The sequence below is a fragment of the Delphinus delphis genome, chromosome 18 (genome assembly GCF_949987515.2).
Source record: "Delphinus delphis chromosome 18, mDelDel1.2, whole genome shotgun sequence".
In the NCBI taxonomy this organism is placed as follows: Eukaryota; Metazoa; Chordata; class Mammalia; order Artiodactyla; family Delphinidae; genus Delphinus; species Delphinus delphis.
In genome coordinates, this window is record NC_082700.1 from 49,005,437 (window position 1) to 49,021,745 (window position 16,309).

The following is a 16,309-nucleotide window of genomic DNA, read 5'->3' on the forward strand; positions in this document are numbered from 1 at the left end:
GTTTATCTCTCCATCTGTTGGTACCATCTTTACTTTCTTTCATCAGTGTCTTATAGTTTTCTGCATACAGGTCTTTTGTCTCCCTAGATAAATTTACTCCTAGGTATTTTATTCTTTTTGTTGCAGTGGTAAATGGGAGTGTTTCCTTAATTTTTCTTTCAGATTTTTCATCATTAGTTTATAAGAATGCTAGAGATTTCTGTGAATTAATTTTGTATCCTGCAACTTTACCAAATTCATTCATTAGCTCTAGTAGTTTTCAGGTAGCATCTTTAGGATTCTCTATGTATAGTATCATGTCATCTGCAAACAGTGACAGTTTTACTTCTTTTCCAATTTGTATTCCTTTTAATTCTTTTTCTTCTCTGATTCCTGTGGCTAGGACTTCCAAAACTATGTTGAATAATAGTGGCGGGAATGGACATCATTGTCTTGTTCCTGATCTTAGAGGAAATGCTTTCAGTTTTTCACCATTAAAAATGATGTTTGCTGTGGGTTTGTCCTAGATGGCCTTTATTATGTTGAGGTAAGTTCCCTCTATGCCCACTTTCTGGAGAGCTTTTATCATAAACGGGTGTTGAATTTTGTCAAAAGCTTTTTCTGCATCTATTGAGATGATCATATGGTTTTTCTTCTTCAGTTTGTCAATATGGTGTATCACATTGATTGGTTTGCATATATTGAAGAATCCTTGCATGCCTGGGTTAAATCCCACTTGATCATGATGTATGATCCTTTTAATGTGTTGTTGGATTCTGTATGCTAGTATTTTATTCAGGATTTTTGCATCTATATTCATCAGTGATATTGGTCTGTAATTTTCCTTTTTTGTAGTATCTTTGTCTGGTTTTGGTATCAGGGTGATGGTGGCCTCATAGAATGAGTTGGGGAGTGTTCCTTCCTCTGCAATTTTTTGGAAGAGTTTGAGAAGGATGGGTGTTAGGTCTTCTCTAAATGTTTGATAGAATTCACCTGTGAAGACATCTGGTCCTGGACTTTTGTTTGTTGGAAGATTTTCTTTATTTTTTTTAATTTTTATTCTTTTGTGGTACGTGGACCTCTCGCTGCTGTTGCCTCTCCCGCCGCGGAGCATCCGGACGCTCAGGCTCAGTGGCCATGGCCCATGGGCCCAGCTGCTCCGCGGCATGCGGGATCCTCCCCAACCGGGGCACGAACCTGTGTCCCCTGCATCGGCAGGCGGACTCTCAACCACTGTGCCACCAGGGAAGCCCTGTTGGAAGATTTTTAATCACAGTTTCAGTTTCATTACTTGTGATTGGTCTGTTCATACTTTCTATTTCTTCCTGGTTCAGTTTTGGAAGGTTATACCTTTCTAAGAATATTTCCATTTCTTCCAGGTTGTCCATTTTATTGGCATAGAGTTGTTTGTAGTAGTCCCTTAGGATGCTTTGTATTTCTGCGGTGTCTGTTGTAACTTCTCCTTTTTCATTTTTATTTTTATTGATAATTTTATTGATTTGAGTCCTCTCCCTCTTGATGAGACTGGCTAATGATTTATCAATTTCGTTTATCTTCTCAAAGAACCAGCTGTTAGTTTTATTGATCTTTGCTATTGTTTTCTTTGTTTCTGTTTCATTTATTTCTGCTCTGATCTTTATGATTTCTTTCCTTCTGCTAACTTTGGGTTTTGTTTGTTCTTCTTTCTCTTGTTCCTTTAGGTGTAAATCTAGATCGTTTATTTGAGATTTTTCTTCTTTCTTGAGGTACAACTGCTTTTGCTACATCCCATAGGTTTTGGGTTGCCGTGTTTTCATTGTCATTTGTCTCTAGGTATTTTTTGATTTCCTCTTTGATTTCTTCAGTGATCTCTTAGTTATTTAGTAATGTATTGTTTAGCCTCCATGTGTTTTTGTTTTTTACATTTTTTTCCCTGTCATTGATTTCTAATCTCATAGCATTGTGGTCAGAAAAGATGCTTGATATGATTTCAAGTTTCTTAAATTTACTGAGGCTTGATTTGTGACCCAAAATGTGATCTATCCTGGAGAATGTTCTGGGCACACTTGAGAAGAAAGTGTCATCTGCTGTTTTTGGATGGAATGTTCTATAAATATCAGTTAAATCTGTCTGGTCTATTGTGTCATTTAAAGCTTCTCTTTCCTTATTTATTTTCATTTTGGATGATCTGTCCATTGGTGTAAGTGAGGTGTTAAAGTCCCCTCCTATTATTGTGTTACTATCCATTTCCCCTTTTATATCTGTTAGCAGTTGCCTTATGTATTGAGGTGCTCCTATGTTGGGTGCATATATATTTATAATTGTTACATCTTCTTCTTGGATTGATCCTTGATCATTATGTAATGTCGTTGTCTCTTGTAACATTCTTTATTTTAAAGTCTATTTTATCTGATGTGAGTACTGCTACTGCAGCTTTCTTTTGATTTCCATTTGCATGGAATATCTTTTTCTATCCTCTCACTTTCAGTCTGTATGTGTCCCTAGGTCTGAAGTGGGTCTCTTGTAGACAGCATATATACGGGTCTTGTTTTTGTATCCATTCAGCCAGTCTGTACCTTTTGGTTGGAGCATTTAATCCATTCACTTTTAAGGTAATTATTGATATGTATGTTCCTATGACCATTTTCTTAATTGTTTTGGGTTTGTTTTTGTGGGCCCTTTTTTTCTCTTGTGTTTCCGACTTAGAGAAGTTCCTTTAGCATATGTTGTAGAGCTGGTTTGGTGGTGCTGAATTGTCTTAGCTTTTGCTTGTCTGTAAAGCTTTTGATTTCTCCATCGCATCTGAATGAGATCCTTGCCGGGTAGAGTAATCTTGGCTGTAAGTTCTTCCCTTTCATCGCTTTAAGTATATCATGCCACTCCCTTCTGGCTTGTAGAGCTTCTGCTGAGAAATCAGCTGTTAACCTTATGGGAGTTCCCTTGTATGTTATTTTTCGTTTTTCCCTTGCTGCTTTCAATAATTTTTCTTTGTCTTTAATTTTTGCCAATTTGATTATTATGTGTCTCAGCGTGTTTCTCCTTGGGTTTATCCTGTATGGGGCTCTCTGTGCTTCCTGGACTTGGGTGGCTATTTCCTTTCTCATGTTAGGGAAGTTTTTGACTATAATGTCTTCAAATATTTTGGCAGGTCCTTTCTCTCTCTCTTCTCCTTCTGGGACCCCTATAATGCAAATGTTGTTGCGTTTAATGTTGTCCCAGAGGTCTCTTAGGCTGTCTTCATTTCTTCTCATTCTTTTTTCTTTATTCTGTTCAGCAGCAGTGAGTTCCACCATTCTGTCTTCCAGGTCACTTATCCGTTCTTCTGCCTCAGTTATTCTGCTATTGATTCCTTCTAGTGTAGTTTTCATTTCAGTTATTGTATTGTTCATCTCTGTTTGTTCTTTATTTCTTCTAGGTCTTTCTTAAGCATTTCTTGCATCTTCTCGATCTTTGCCTTCATTCTTTTTCCAAGGTCCTGGATCATCTTCATTATCATTATTCTGAATTCTTATTCTGGAAGGTTGCCTATCTCCACTTATAATTTAGTTGTTTTTCTGGGGTTTTTTCTTGTTCCTTCATCTGGTACATAGCCCTCTGCCTTTGCATCTTGTCTATCTTTCTGTGAATGTGGTTTTTGTTCCACAGGCTGCAGGATTGTAGTTCTTCTTGCTTCTGCTGTCTGCCCTCTGGTGGATGAGGCTATCTAAGAGGCTTGTGCAAGTTTCCTGATTAGAGGGACTGGTGGTGGGTAGAGCTGGCTGTTGCTCTGGTGGGCAGAGCTCAGTAAAACTTTAATCCTCTTGACTGCTGATGGGTGGGTCTGGGTTCCCTCCCTGTTTGACGTGAGGTGACCCAGCACTGGAGCCTGCAGGCTTTTTGGTGGGACCCATGGCAGGCTCTGGGAGGGCTCAAGCCAATGAGTACCTTCCAGAACTTCTGCCACCAGTGTCCCCCTCCCCACGGTGAGCCACAGCCACCCCCTGCCTCTGCAGGAGACCCTCCAACACCAGCAGGTAGATCTGGTTCAGTCTCCCCTGGGTTCACTGCTGCTTCCCCTGGGTCCCGATGTGCACACTACTTTGTGTGTGCCCTCCAAGAGTGGAGTCTCTGTTTCCTGAAGTCCTGTCAGAGTCCTGCAATCAAATCCTGCTAGCCTTCAAAGTCTGATTCTCTAGGAATTCCTCCTCCCGTTGCCGGACCCCCAGGTTCAGAGGCCTGACGTGGGGCTCAGAACCTTCACTCCAGTGGGTGGACTTCTGTGGTGTAAGTGTTCTCCAGTTTGTGAGTCACCCACCTGGCAGTTATGGGATTTGATTTTATTGTGATTGTGCCCCTCGTACCATCTCATTGTGGCTTCTGCTTTGTCTTTGGATGTGGGGTATCTTTTTTGGTGAGTTCCAGCGTCTTCCTGTCCTTGATTGTTCAGCAGTTAGTTGTGATTCTGGTGTTCTCGCAAGAGGGAGTGAGAGCACGTCCTTCTACTCCGCCATCTTGGTTCAGGCTCTGTTCTTTGTTGTACAAGTATTGTAGCCAGCTTCTAAAGTGGTCCCAGTGATTCTCACGTGATAGTCACTCCCTTATACCTATAAATTGTACCTAATTAACTAGATGCTCTAGCTGAAATGATTTCCTGGTGGAGTGTTAATGTGCTTCCTGGCTTCCTCTTGATGATTATAGTAAAATGCGAAAGGTGAAGTGACAGGTAGAATAGTAAACACAAGGGGTCACAGGAATTGCTGGTTTGGGGAATTATCAGTCTCTTTATGTTAATAAATGATTAATTTTTTTCTGAAAAATATCAAGAGAATTGAGAAATGGGTTTTTGGCAGAGATCAAATTCAGAGCGCTTGCAGGAAAACAAGATGGTCTAACCATGAAGCTGAGGGTGTGGTTGTACAATTGCTTAAGATCTTAGAAAGATACAAAGTGGTACCTTGGAAATCTGTCTGGTCTAGCAATAGGGCTTCTAAGAAGCTTAAGGGTGGTGTCTCTCAGTCTTCTCAGCACATGAAGAGAAGGGCTTGTCTTGAAGGAATTTGTGGTTGTGGCTTTTGTCTAAGGGAGTGAAGTCCAATAAGATTCACAGAAGACATATGGTATTTTTGAGGGAATTGTATTTGCATAAACTTTGAGGGAATCATATTTGCAGAAACTTTGTAAACTTAGACTGAAAGGGAAAGAGGATTACAAAATAAAAAGACCTTTAGTCCTCCAAACTTCTTCAGCCAGGAAGCAGACTGAGAAAGGTACACATCTGCAAACACAAGCTACTTTCCAAGGAAATGGAAAGATAATTTTTAAGGCGGAGCCAAGTGTCCGGAGAGTGAAGCAGAAAACCATGAAGGAGGTGTTCCCTGGCCTTGAATCCTAATGAAGGACCTGCCAACCTATGCTTTGCAGGACTTCAGAATCAGTGACCTTTCCTTTCTGCACACATTGAACTGGAGTGTGTCTATTGGTTACCCTACACCTGTCCCACCATTGTATGTCGGGTGTATGGGGCAGGTAACTTGTTGCTTCAGTTCACTGGCACTCAAGTTGAGAGAGCTATTCAAGGGCTGTTTCTAAGGCACCACACCTGAGGAGCCTACTGCTCCTCAGACTGAATGCCTTCCATTGAGCTGTTCAACTTTTGACTTAAGTTCCTTTAATCTTTGACCTCTGTTCAAAATGAATAAAATGAATCATGGATGGCAGCTTTCAGCTAGGTAGTTCGCGCTGCCTTTTACTGATAGTACGTACACTAGACTAACATCCTACCGCTACAAACAGGTTTTCTTTAAATGTCCCTGAGCTCCCTAACAGCATTGTTTTTCTCTGCCATACATTTGCTTCCCCTTTCCCTAAGTCCTCTCACACACCAAGAACCCAAACTGTTGAATTTAGCCTCTTCACCTTACTTCATTTCCCTTTCGATCATTCCCTCCCACGTTGCCATCGCAGCCTGCCTTTTCTTCCTGTGGAGATGAGCTTCCCAGCATGGGAAAAGGGTAACTGCCTCTCTCCACGTGGCAGAGAGGACCCTCGCGGCCACCTGTTAGGGAGTGAGGTGAGCTTTCAGGGGCCCTGAGCGGCTCACCCCTCAGATGTGGCGTTGCCAGCAGGTGTGAGGGGACCAGCCTGTGCTGGCATGTGAGGAGGCCATTCTCTTGCCTGAGAACCTAACAACGTGGAAGGTGAAGAGTCGCATGGCATCTGCACAAGCTCAAGCCCATAAAGGATTTTCTTTTTTGAAGTGGAGTAAAGATAGAAGCTCCAGCTAATTTTGCTCACCCGGTGTGTCTCTACTATTGTCAGTGTTGGTGCAGCTGTTGACGTGAATGAAGAGCCTTGGTTTGTGAATGGAGGATTTGGGTTTTGAAGTTAGACAGGAGGGCAACCTAGATTTTTCCGTTGTGGAGGCCCTTCCTGAGGCAGGTGCAGGGCATGAGTAACGACCACACCTCAGCTCTGCGGCTCAGCCAATGATCACTGGGCTTCTCCTGGGTCCTACAGTGTGGTTTCCCTGTCTGTCAGGAGCCGGGTTAGCAACCAAACCCAGATTCCAGGTGTGGTATTCCACAGTCGTTCTGTAATTTGTAATCATAGAAACAGAATGTTCCTCCTCTTCTTTCTTCCCTGCCAACAGTTTCTGGGTGGGTGAATGTCAGTAGCTGGAGTTATTTTTAAAGAGGAGAGGTGAGGCTTGTCGTGCAAAGCTGGGAAGAGGGCGTTTGTTTGCAGAGCAGAGCTGACATCCAAGTGTAGATTACTGCTCAGTGGCCAGGCACTTGTCCTATAACAGGTAATGTTTAACGTGTCAGTCACAAAGATCACAGGAACAGCATATGCCTGGCATGAGAGAGCACTGCCGTTTATGCTCTGGAAAACTGAAAGGCTATACGTGCACATGTATTAATATTATTTTTTTTTACGTACATGAGTGGCTTGGTCTTGCTTCCTCCTTTTTTGCTGGCTGTAATTGGACTTTGAAGCTTGGAAGTTATATCATAAAAATTGGTAACCTTTGTCTGAGAGAGAGCTCGGCTAAGCAATCACTTTCCACTTCTTTTCACAGGATAATATAAACGTTTTTTTGAAAGCTTGTGAACAGATTGGATTGAAAGAAGCCCAGCTTTTCCATCCTGGGGATCTACAGGATTTATCAAATCGAGTCACTGTCAAGTAAGTTTCACTGGTTTGTTACATGTTTTTTTAAACTTAGGGCTTGTGGCTTAAGTGTAAATAATTTCTGAGAGCTCTGATTACAGGAAAATTGTCCCTCCCTCTTCCTCTGTTTGCATTCCAAAACAGACCATTTAAGAAATAGTTTAGGGATTGTGAGTGTGAAGCTGTCTGTAACTGAGACCATGGTATCTTATTATTTTAGATTCCTGTATTAGCCAAAATGGTGGTTTATATTTTAATGCTTGTCCAACATCATAGTGTTTGGTTGCTAATGGTGAGGATGCTCATTATATTTATAAAGAAAATGGAGAAGGTTATATTTTAGCTTACAGAGTAAAAATTATTTGAAATTAAGACATGATTGCTAACATAAAAATGAGAGTGGGACAGTGATAAAAGAGACTTAATATTTGGAAAGCAGCGGTGCTTGGGACCAACATGTACCGCTAATGACTTTTGTCAACTGGCTGATTTCTAAAAATGAACTGTTTTCACTCTCTTAATAGTATGGATGAGAAAGTGAAAGTGGGGGGGGGGGTGTGTGTGTGAAAACATGTGTGCAGGTGTCTGTGTTGTGTTTTAGATGGAAAATGCTGTTTGTGTTTGAGTATATGGTTTCAGGAAATCTGGTTTTAAACTCTTGTAAGATTTTTCTCTTATAAATCTAAATTTGCTTTCAGTGAATCAGAATAAACTCATGTTACCAGCTCAGTGTGACAGGAAAATGATTTAATTTTGTAATAATGACTTCCTCCTTATCATGGCTCTTAAACATAATTAGCATTTTTCCATTGGAAAAAAATAAACACCTTATTCTATCTATAGAAATAATAGAAATGAAAAAATTAGCTTTTACCAATTCAAAGACTAAGTTTGAAGAGTTAATATCTCTGTTGTAATAGCTTTAAAGTCATTAAAAAATGACTGTAAAATCTTAAATATGGTCAAGATTTTTTTCTAAAGAAGAATAACCCTGTCTATAAATATTTTTTATAGTAAACATTGTCTTTAGCCATATAACCTAAAAACCTGGGTAGGATTAATCTTTTAAAAGCAATGATATATTTTTAAATGAACAAGCCATTTCATATCTATATGCTTCTAGTTCTGTTGAACAAGCATTTCTAAACGACACAGCAGTGATACGTGCATAGCAGGGATGGGTCTGTTAGCATTTCTGATTAATTGGAAGATTGTTGAGAGATGCTAAGTTTCATCACCAAAATGGCATGTTTACTTCTGCAGTATTCGAGGTCATGTTTAATTTCCATGAAAAATAACTATGGATGAATTTATTTTTCCTAATCAGCATTCTCTCATATGACCTATCTGATGGGCAAAGAAATTTTTAACTTTCAAAGTGTTTTTCTTCAGTTGTTGCTGTCTATTAAGAAGAAATGTCTTTTCCCCTTAAAATCATACTGTTTTGAAACTCTGTAGCCGATGTTCAGGGAGGCTATGAACTTAATAAAACATGTTTGTTGGCTTCTAATAACAAGAGTGCCCTTGAGTGAAACTTGCCTGGAGCCTGTTTCATGAGACACTGGGTCTAAAGTGTTCAGGAAAAATCAGTATCTGAGCTCAGCCTTCAATGAAATTAAGTTAGTGACAAACCGAAACCGGGAGGTCACGTAGTTACAGCCGTAGTAGGAAGTATGCAGAACAACTTGTTTCAGTGGAAACCACAAGTCCATAAAAGCAAGAGGTGTCCAAGCAGTCCTAGTGAGAACATCTGCATGAGGACCTCGACACTCTTAATTAAGAGCATCGCCCCGACAGCTCCGTCTTGTTGGACCAAAGAGCACAGGGGTCGATCGTGGGACTGCTGCAAAGGAAGTGGAGGGTGGAGAGTGACAAAGCTGGCAGACAGCTTCTTTAATTGGTTGGCCAGAGCTCCTCTGCCCTGAGATAGCATTTTTTAAAAAAAAAATTATTTATTTATTTATTTTTGGCTGCATTGGGTCTTCACTGCTGCGCGCAGGCTTTCTCTAGTTGCGGCGAGCAGGGGCTACTCTTCGTTACGGTGCGCAGGCTTCTTATTGCGGTGGTTTCTCTTGTTGCGGAGCACGGGCTGTAAAGCGCGGGCTTCAGTAGTTGTGGCACGTGGGCTTCAGTAGTTGTGGCTCGCGGGCTTCAGTAGTTGTGGCACGCGGGCTTCAGTAGTTGTGGCACGTGGGCTTCAGTAGTTGTGGCTCGCGGGCTCTAGAGCGCAGGCTCAGTAGTTGTGGCGTAGGGGCTTAAGTTGCTCAGCGGCATGTGGGATCTTCCCGGACCAGGGCTCGAACCCGTGTCCCCTGCATTGGCGGGCAGATTCTTAACCACTGTGCCACAGAGAAGCCCTGAGATGGCATTTTTATAGAAGGAAGGGAAAATGTGAAGGAAAGCAAATAATTCCTTACGAAATAGTAATGCATTTCTCTTTAGTTTCAGTTCTTATGTAACGTGGAGGCTTCTGTAGGTCAAAGATCTTGTCCTATATTTATTGTAGATTAAAAGCCTTGGTGTTGGTTAGGCTGGTGGTTCTCAACTGGGGGCATTTGGCAACGTCTGGAGATACTTTTGGTTGTTATAGCTGGGATGGGGTGCTACCGCCATCCTGGGGGTCAGGGGTGCTGCTAAGTACCCTTCAGTTCCAAAGGGTATTTAGTGGCCTCCGTAACAAAGAATTTCTGATCGCAAATATCAGTAGTGCTGAGGTTGAGAGGGCTTGACTTCAAATTTTTAGATTTCCACTCTGCCAGCAAGATGATTGTGTGGAAGGGAGGATACTGACATAAATTTTCAGCTGAAGTGTGACTTTTTACTTACTAATATAATAACATGTATTTCTGTGTTAGTATGTTTGTTCGTTTTACGGAAAGGCTCATTGTATTTGGAGCGTGCAGTAAGGTGTGAGTACTTGGACATTACCGTGCCCATCCATTAAAATTAGCAAAAGTAAAAAAAAAAAAAAAAAAAAAAAAGCTCAGGGGTCTTCCCTGGTGGCACAGTGGTTGAGAGTCCGCCTGCCGATGCAGGGGACACGGGTTCGTGCTCCGGTCCGGGAAGATCCCACATGCCGCGGAGCGGCTGGGCCCGTGAGCCATGGCCGCGGAGCCTGCGTGGCCGGAGCCTGTGCACCCCAATGGGAGAGGCCACAACAGTGAGAGGCCTGCGTACCGAAAAAAAAAAAAATTAGCAGAAGTGTGGCAAACTATTTATTATTTTAAATGCTCTATCAAAATTCAACCCCTAAGATACTGCATTAACAGTTCATAGACCTGTTGTTGGTCTTCCTGCACATGTAATCTAAGATACACGTTTGCAGAACATACTGAGAGCAAAGAACTACATGTTGGCAAATGTGAGGTATTTTTTTTTGTTAGTGGATGACAGTCCACTATCTATGTTATTAAAAGCATAGATGACACACAGAGCCTAGGAGAGTTGTGTGTGGTGAGAATGAGTGGCAAGAGCTGAAGCAATTAATATAAAGACCCACTGCTGTTGAATCACTTCACTAATCCAGACCCTGAGTACAAATCTTATTTTCCAGTAGTTTGAGATTTACCATTTACTTTGTAACAATTTTCGCTAGTCAAACAAGCTAGGGTACTCTTTATATTTCTGTAATTATACATATTAATTTTCTAACTGAATTATTTTATTTGAAGGAAGTAATAGTTTGAACTTTTCCAAATATGTTTGAATTATTCCACTTATTTTGGGACTACATATATGCAAAAGTCAGTTGATACTTTTAATTTTGACATTCCTGACTTTGATGGACAGGGTGTATCTTTACTCCTTTTCTTCCCGAAAGGGTAGTAAGCAAACTGGGGACTTAGCCTTCATGAATGGTAGATTGAGATTGAACCTGTCCTAGTTGAGATGTTTCATGAGGCCATGAAATTTAGCTTCTGCACCAATGATTAACTGCACTGTATTATTAACCATTTACCAAATATCCATACTGAGCTTAGAAACACACACAATCTGCAGAGAAGAGGGGGTGTGACTCCCACAGGGCCATCTCTGCACACTTTCTCTAAAAGGCCTGTGGGAGAGCAACCACAGCACACTGCAGAGCTCCTACAGCAAGTGTCATGGGCTTTGGTGGCATCTGGTCATTAAGAGGCACAGAACAATGGCTCGTTGTGGAAAGCAACTCAGCAGAGCAGCCCAGACGTCCTGTATTGGAGGATTGAAGTTGACAGAAAGGTAGAGTTGAACATTAAAGGTTTTAATTTTGTGTCTAGCATTTTGACTCAGACTAAGTCCTGCATTTAAACCATTGCTCTAAACCAAATTATATATTGAAATTTCTAAGCTGAGAATTTGAACAGATTATAAACATGTTTTCTCTTTCCACCCCCTTACCATTCCAATCCAGTTTTTCGCACTTCCTTAGATACATTCTGTTCATAATACAATTATAGGATGGCGATGCTTTTGAACACAATATTTGTCATGCAAAGAAAACGTATTTTTTAGTGTACACTTACTCTTTTGTTATTTACGATATTAATATTTTAGTTCTAAAATGTGACTTGAGATATTATTGACTGAGTTTTTTTAAAAGGTCTGTTTATCAAATGGAGGGTGGAGACATCAAGAATCTGTTATTTTTACATGTACTAGTTACCAAAGGAACAGTAGTTGGAAGCGAAATTAATGTTCACGTATTTCCCTTGTGAAAATAAAGGAGGCTCAAAATGATATTTTAAGGATTTAGCTGATCTCTAAAGCTTCAAAAGGTGCTTGATTTTGCAGCAATACTGTAAAGTCATGCCTTAGGAATTAAGTTCCCAGATGGCTCTCTTTTACAGTCTGCCAAATTTGACTTGAGATATGAATGTGTATGTGTATTTTTTTAAGGTTGTTATTCATGTAAGTAAAAATATACCTACTTTGAATTGTATGATTTTCAACTTTCTCTCATTTAAACCTGATTATACTACTTTTTTTTTCCAGATGTGTCTTTCAAATGAGTTTCTCAATGTCTTAATCTGTTTAAAAAAAACGAAAAGGAAAAAAGCAACCTTAATGATATCCAAACTTGGATCTGTAACTTGAGTATGGGGAGTTCCACCTGTCAATTCATGTTGCTATTTTAAAATGTTCCCTCCCTCCCTACCAAGTAATTAGAACAGAATAAAAGAGAAAGGAAGTTTACTGCATCACATATATCTCTATCCCATTCATTCTCTGGTGTTAGGTAGTTACTGAAAGGGGGACATTAATTCTTTTGGGTTGCCGAAGTCCTGTTTAAGGCCAGCAGCAAAAATATATGGTCACATTTTTCAAATGATCTTTAATTGCAAAGTTTGAATTTCTAAGAGTTTGCTCAACTGCAGAGAAGGTGGTGGGATATGAGCTGCAGGGACAAACTGTAGAATAACTAGCAGTTTTACCTGGCATTTATTTCTCTCCATTTCTAGTTCTTAATTTATTTCTTCGATAGATCAACACTTTCTGGATGCCAAGTCTCCTTCCTCAGCTCCCCACTCCCTCAAATCCAAAGAGCCATGGGGTCTGATTTTGTCTTGGTCTGCTGGGTGAGACTTCATGTTATAGACTTTGATGGCCAGGATCTTTATCCACAAAAGTAACCCATCCTAAATTCATTGCTCCAAAGATTCTCACTTGGTGGCTCATTTGATTAGCCGTTGTCATGAATCAGTTCATGGGAAGGTGGTAGAATTTGCTTCGCCAATCAGATAGCATTTGTTTTATAACGTGGTCCTTCAAAGGGTTAAACCGAAGAGATATTTTTGTTGAAGAGATTCTTTTTTTCACCTAATTATCCGTAGGGCTGCCTATGTTGAATTAATCAAACTTTTACAGTTACATGCACTGTAATATCTGTAGTCCTGTCAGTCATTTTTGAAAATGAGAGCTTCACCGGTCACTGGAGATGTTAAGCATTGTTTTTCCCTGAATTTCATGCTATATTCTGGTCTGATTTAACTGATTGTTTGAGTGAAGGGTGTACATGGGAGGTGCGTGTGCTTACATCTGTTGCTGGAGCTACAGAGTAGAAAGTGGCAGTTAATCCAGCTATGGGGAAATTTTGGTTTCATTCACTTGCCAATCATACAGCAAGCATTGATTCAGCATCTTCTCTGTGGCCGGTACTTATACAGACATAAATAAGATGGAGTCCTGCCGTTAGAGGGGTTCACATTATAATTGAGGAAGTGTCCTCATAAGTTAAGTTAGAATACATTGTGTTAAATGCACAGGGCTCTCTGGGACTATAGAGATGAACAGTCATTTCAGCTTTTTAATCAGGAAACACTTCTGATTGAAGTGACGTTGGTCTCTCTTCTGGGCTTTCAAAGCATTTCTTGTTTTTACCTACATCTAATTTTTCCCTAGACTTGAAGCTATCTGAGGGCAGAGATAATGCATTTAATCTCCTCCTGACACCTTAGGTGTTAAATACTTATTTGAAAATCAGATTTTAATTATGAAGATATGGAAATCTTAAAACCGGGCTTCGAAGATGAGAACTGAATATTTCTTTGCTAAGTGCTCCTATCTTTCTTCCTCATCTTTCAAAATTGCAAAGCAGATCTGGGAAAGCAGTCACTAAACTTTTGGTTTGCTGGGTGAGACTTTTACTTATCATTTCAGAATATTGCGACACAATCTGAAACTTATACAGTTTAAAAGAAGAATGTGTGTTTCCTCTCAGTTGTGTGGGTAAAACTAAAATTGGAATGTTGGGCCATGTACTTTCCAAAGTATTTGGTGGAAGTTTTAATCCTTATGCCGATGTCCAATGATAAATGCTAGTATTGTTTTAACTGACATTTGAGGGATGTTGTTCCATACTTATATTTATATGAAGCTTTATAAACATTTTAATGTTCTCATACCATCACCAATCTAAATGTATGCTTAAGGCTTGGGTTGAAAAGTATAGTTGTTACGTAGGTAGTTGGAATATCTTGTAGAAGCTCAAGGGCAAGGGACAGAAAATTTTAAAAGCAGGAATCAAGAGTGGAGGTAACTTAACGGGAAGTCATTAAAGTTACTTTAATAAGAAGTTTTACCAACAAGTTTACAGTAAGCCTTGTTTCTTCCAAAGTCAAGCTATCTGCCTTGGTACCTCTTACCTTTGCCTAATATTAAACACCAAAGCCAATTTGAAAAAAGTCACAAATTGCCTTTGACTTTGGCATGATAAAAACTATTTGAAGAATATGAGCGCACAGAAACATGAAGATTTCTTAGCAGTTCATTTGAATTGTTTCTAGTATACCCCAGGCTGGGTTTCTCTCTCACCCAGGATGGAATAGAATTTCAGTTGATGTGCATCAATTGTCATGAATAGACGATCATCCTAACAATAGCAGGGACTTTAGGTGCCTGACATGGGTTTAATCCCATCCCATTCAGTCACCTGGTGGCTGAATGACCTTAGACAGGTTAGTTTTCCTCCCTGTGATCACTTTACTGCTCAGTGAACAAGAGAGATGGAATGGCTAATATCCTGGAGCTTAGCAAATAATACCATTTGGGGATAGCCCTACTCCGCAAGGATATTGTACGGATTTTCATAAAGTCATGTATGTAAAGTGTATAGTGCTTGACATATAGTAGTGCTCAATAAGTGGTACTGAATTATCAATTGTGATCATTTATTTTATTTTTTTAACATCTTTATTGGAGTATAATTGCTTTACGATGGTGTGTTAGTTTCTGCTTTATAACAAAGTGAATCAGCTGTACATATACATATATCCAGATTCTTGACCCTATGAAGTGAAGATATGTGTGCTCTGTAGAAGAACATGGAGGGAAAAATTTGGCCCCCAGCTACTTAAATTGTGATGATTGGCTATAGGCTCTTTGTTTTTTTATGAGAATTTTAGCCATTTTAGACTTATCTCTTCTTTCAGTTAGGAGCAGATATTAAAACAGATGTTTTTCTGACATGTATGTTTAGTCAGCTTTTTACAGTGTATCTGTTTCATTAGAATAGCAAAGCTGGAAACCAGAGAACGTATATCTAAGTTATTTACTCTTCCTCCTGTTTATGTGGGACCAGCATAATTTTTATTAACTTTTTGAGACCTCAATTTTCTGTGTATTTTATGAAATGTTAGAAATATTGTAGTTTGATTTGGATTTATTTCCTTAAAAAGTTTCTATTTCCATATTTAAAAAAGCAAAAAAAAAAAGACATGAAACCACAAGCAGTCCACAACACAAATCCAAATTCAAAACTTTACTTTGGTGATTGGTTTAATATTTTCATCCCATTTTTCCTCTTCTGTGAAAATTCTTATCGTTTTGGTCATTAGGAGAGGAGAGGTGGTTATCCTTTGGATAGGCAAGATCAGATCAGATGCTGTTCTCTAAAAGGCTTTTGTAGGCCTTATGAATTTTTTGGCGGGGGGGCGGATAGGTGTTCATAATGTTTACAGAATTCAAATGCACACTGCAGCTATGTTGTCCCCCAGACAGAAAACTTAGCTGCTCCTTTTGGATATCTCCCATCTGTGCTGTCCATCAAAAGGCTACTGTACTGATAGCATAAAGGTCTTGATTATATTCTCTAAAATATTTGTAGTTTTAACTCTGGACATGAACAATCATAACTAGCAATAGGCACTGTTTGTGAGGTCATGAGCCTTGGTTCTTATTTACTTCCAGTTGTACGTGGTGAAACACATCAAGAAACTAGGAAGTATACTTTCATGTTGATGCTTTGACATAACATTATAGCTTGGTTCTTTTAAAATGAAGAGACTCGCTATCAAATGTTGAATAGGTATAAAAGTTGTATATTGATCATTTATTGGTTATTTTAAAGAGTCTAGGTTAGTGGAGTAGTTATATTTTAGGGGTAATTGCCCTGGTATAATTTGTCATGCTGAGCAGCCCTCCCAGGTGGGATTGGCTGCTGATGGACTGATTCTCCGTTTTTCAGAGACATACCTTCTGCGTATCCCTACTGAACTGAGAGGCAGGGTGATGGTCACTTTTTCTTAAGAGCTTAAAAGCATTGCTTCAGATACTACTGACCAAAATATACACAGTAAACTTAAGAAAACATGTTCCAAAAGTGTTACTGAGAAACCTTTAATTTTAAGGAAAAGTGTACACCTGCTGTATTAATTAAGGATACTTGCCACATTAAATGCATATGATAGTGTAATAAAATTCCATTCAAAAATAAGTAGGTTAAAAA

The 16,309-nt window shown here is 39.6% G+C and overlaps 1 protein-coding gene across 5 annotated transcripts in view; it reads left to right on the forward strand.

The window, feature by feature from the left end:
- Positions 1–16,309, forward strand: part of LMO7 (LIM domain 7) — a 121,684-nt gene that overhangs the window by 18,155 nt on the left and 87,220 nt on the right. For all 5 annotated transcript variants that reach the window (XM_059995636.1, XM_059995637.1, XM_059995638.1 and 2 more), the window contains exon 2: positions 7,016–7,122. The gene's annotated coding sequence lies outside the window, so the exon portion shown is untranslated. The remainder of the gene's footprint in view (positions 1–7,015; positions 7,123–16,309) is intronic.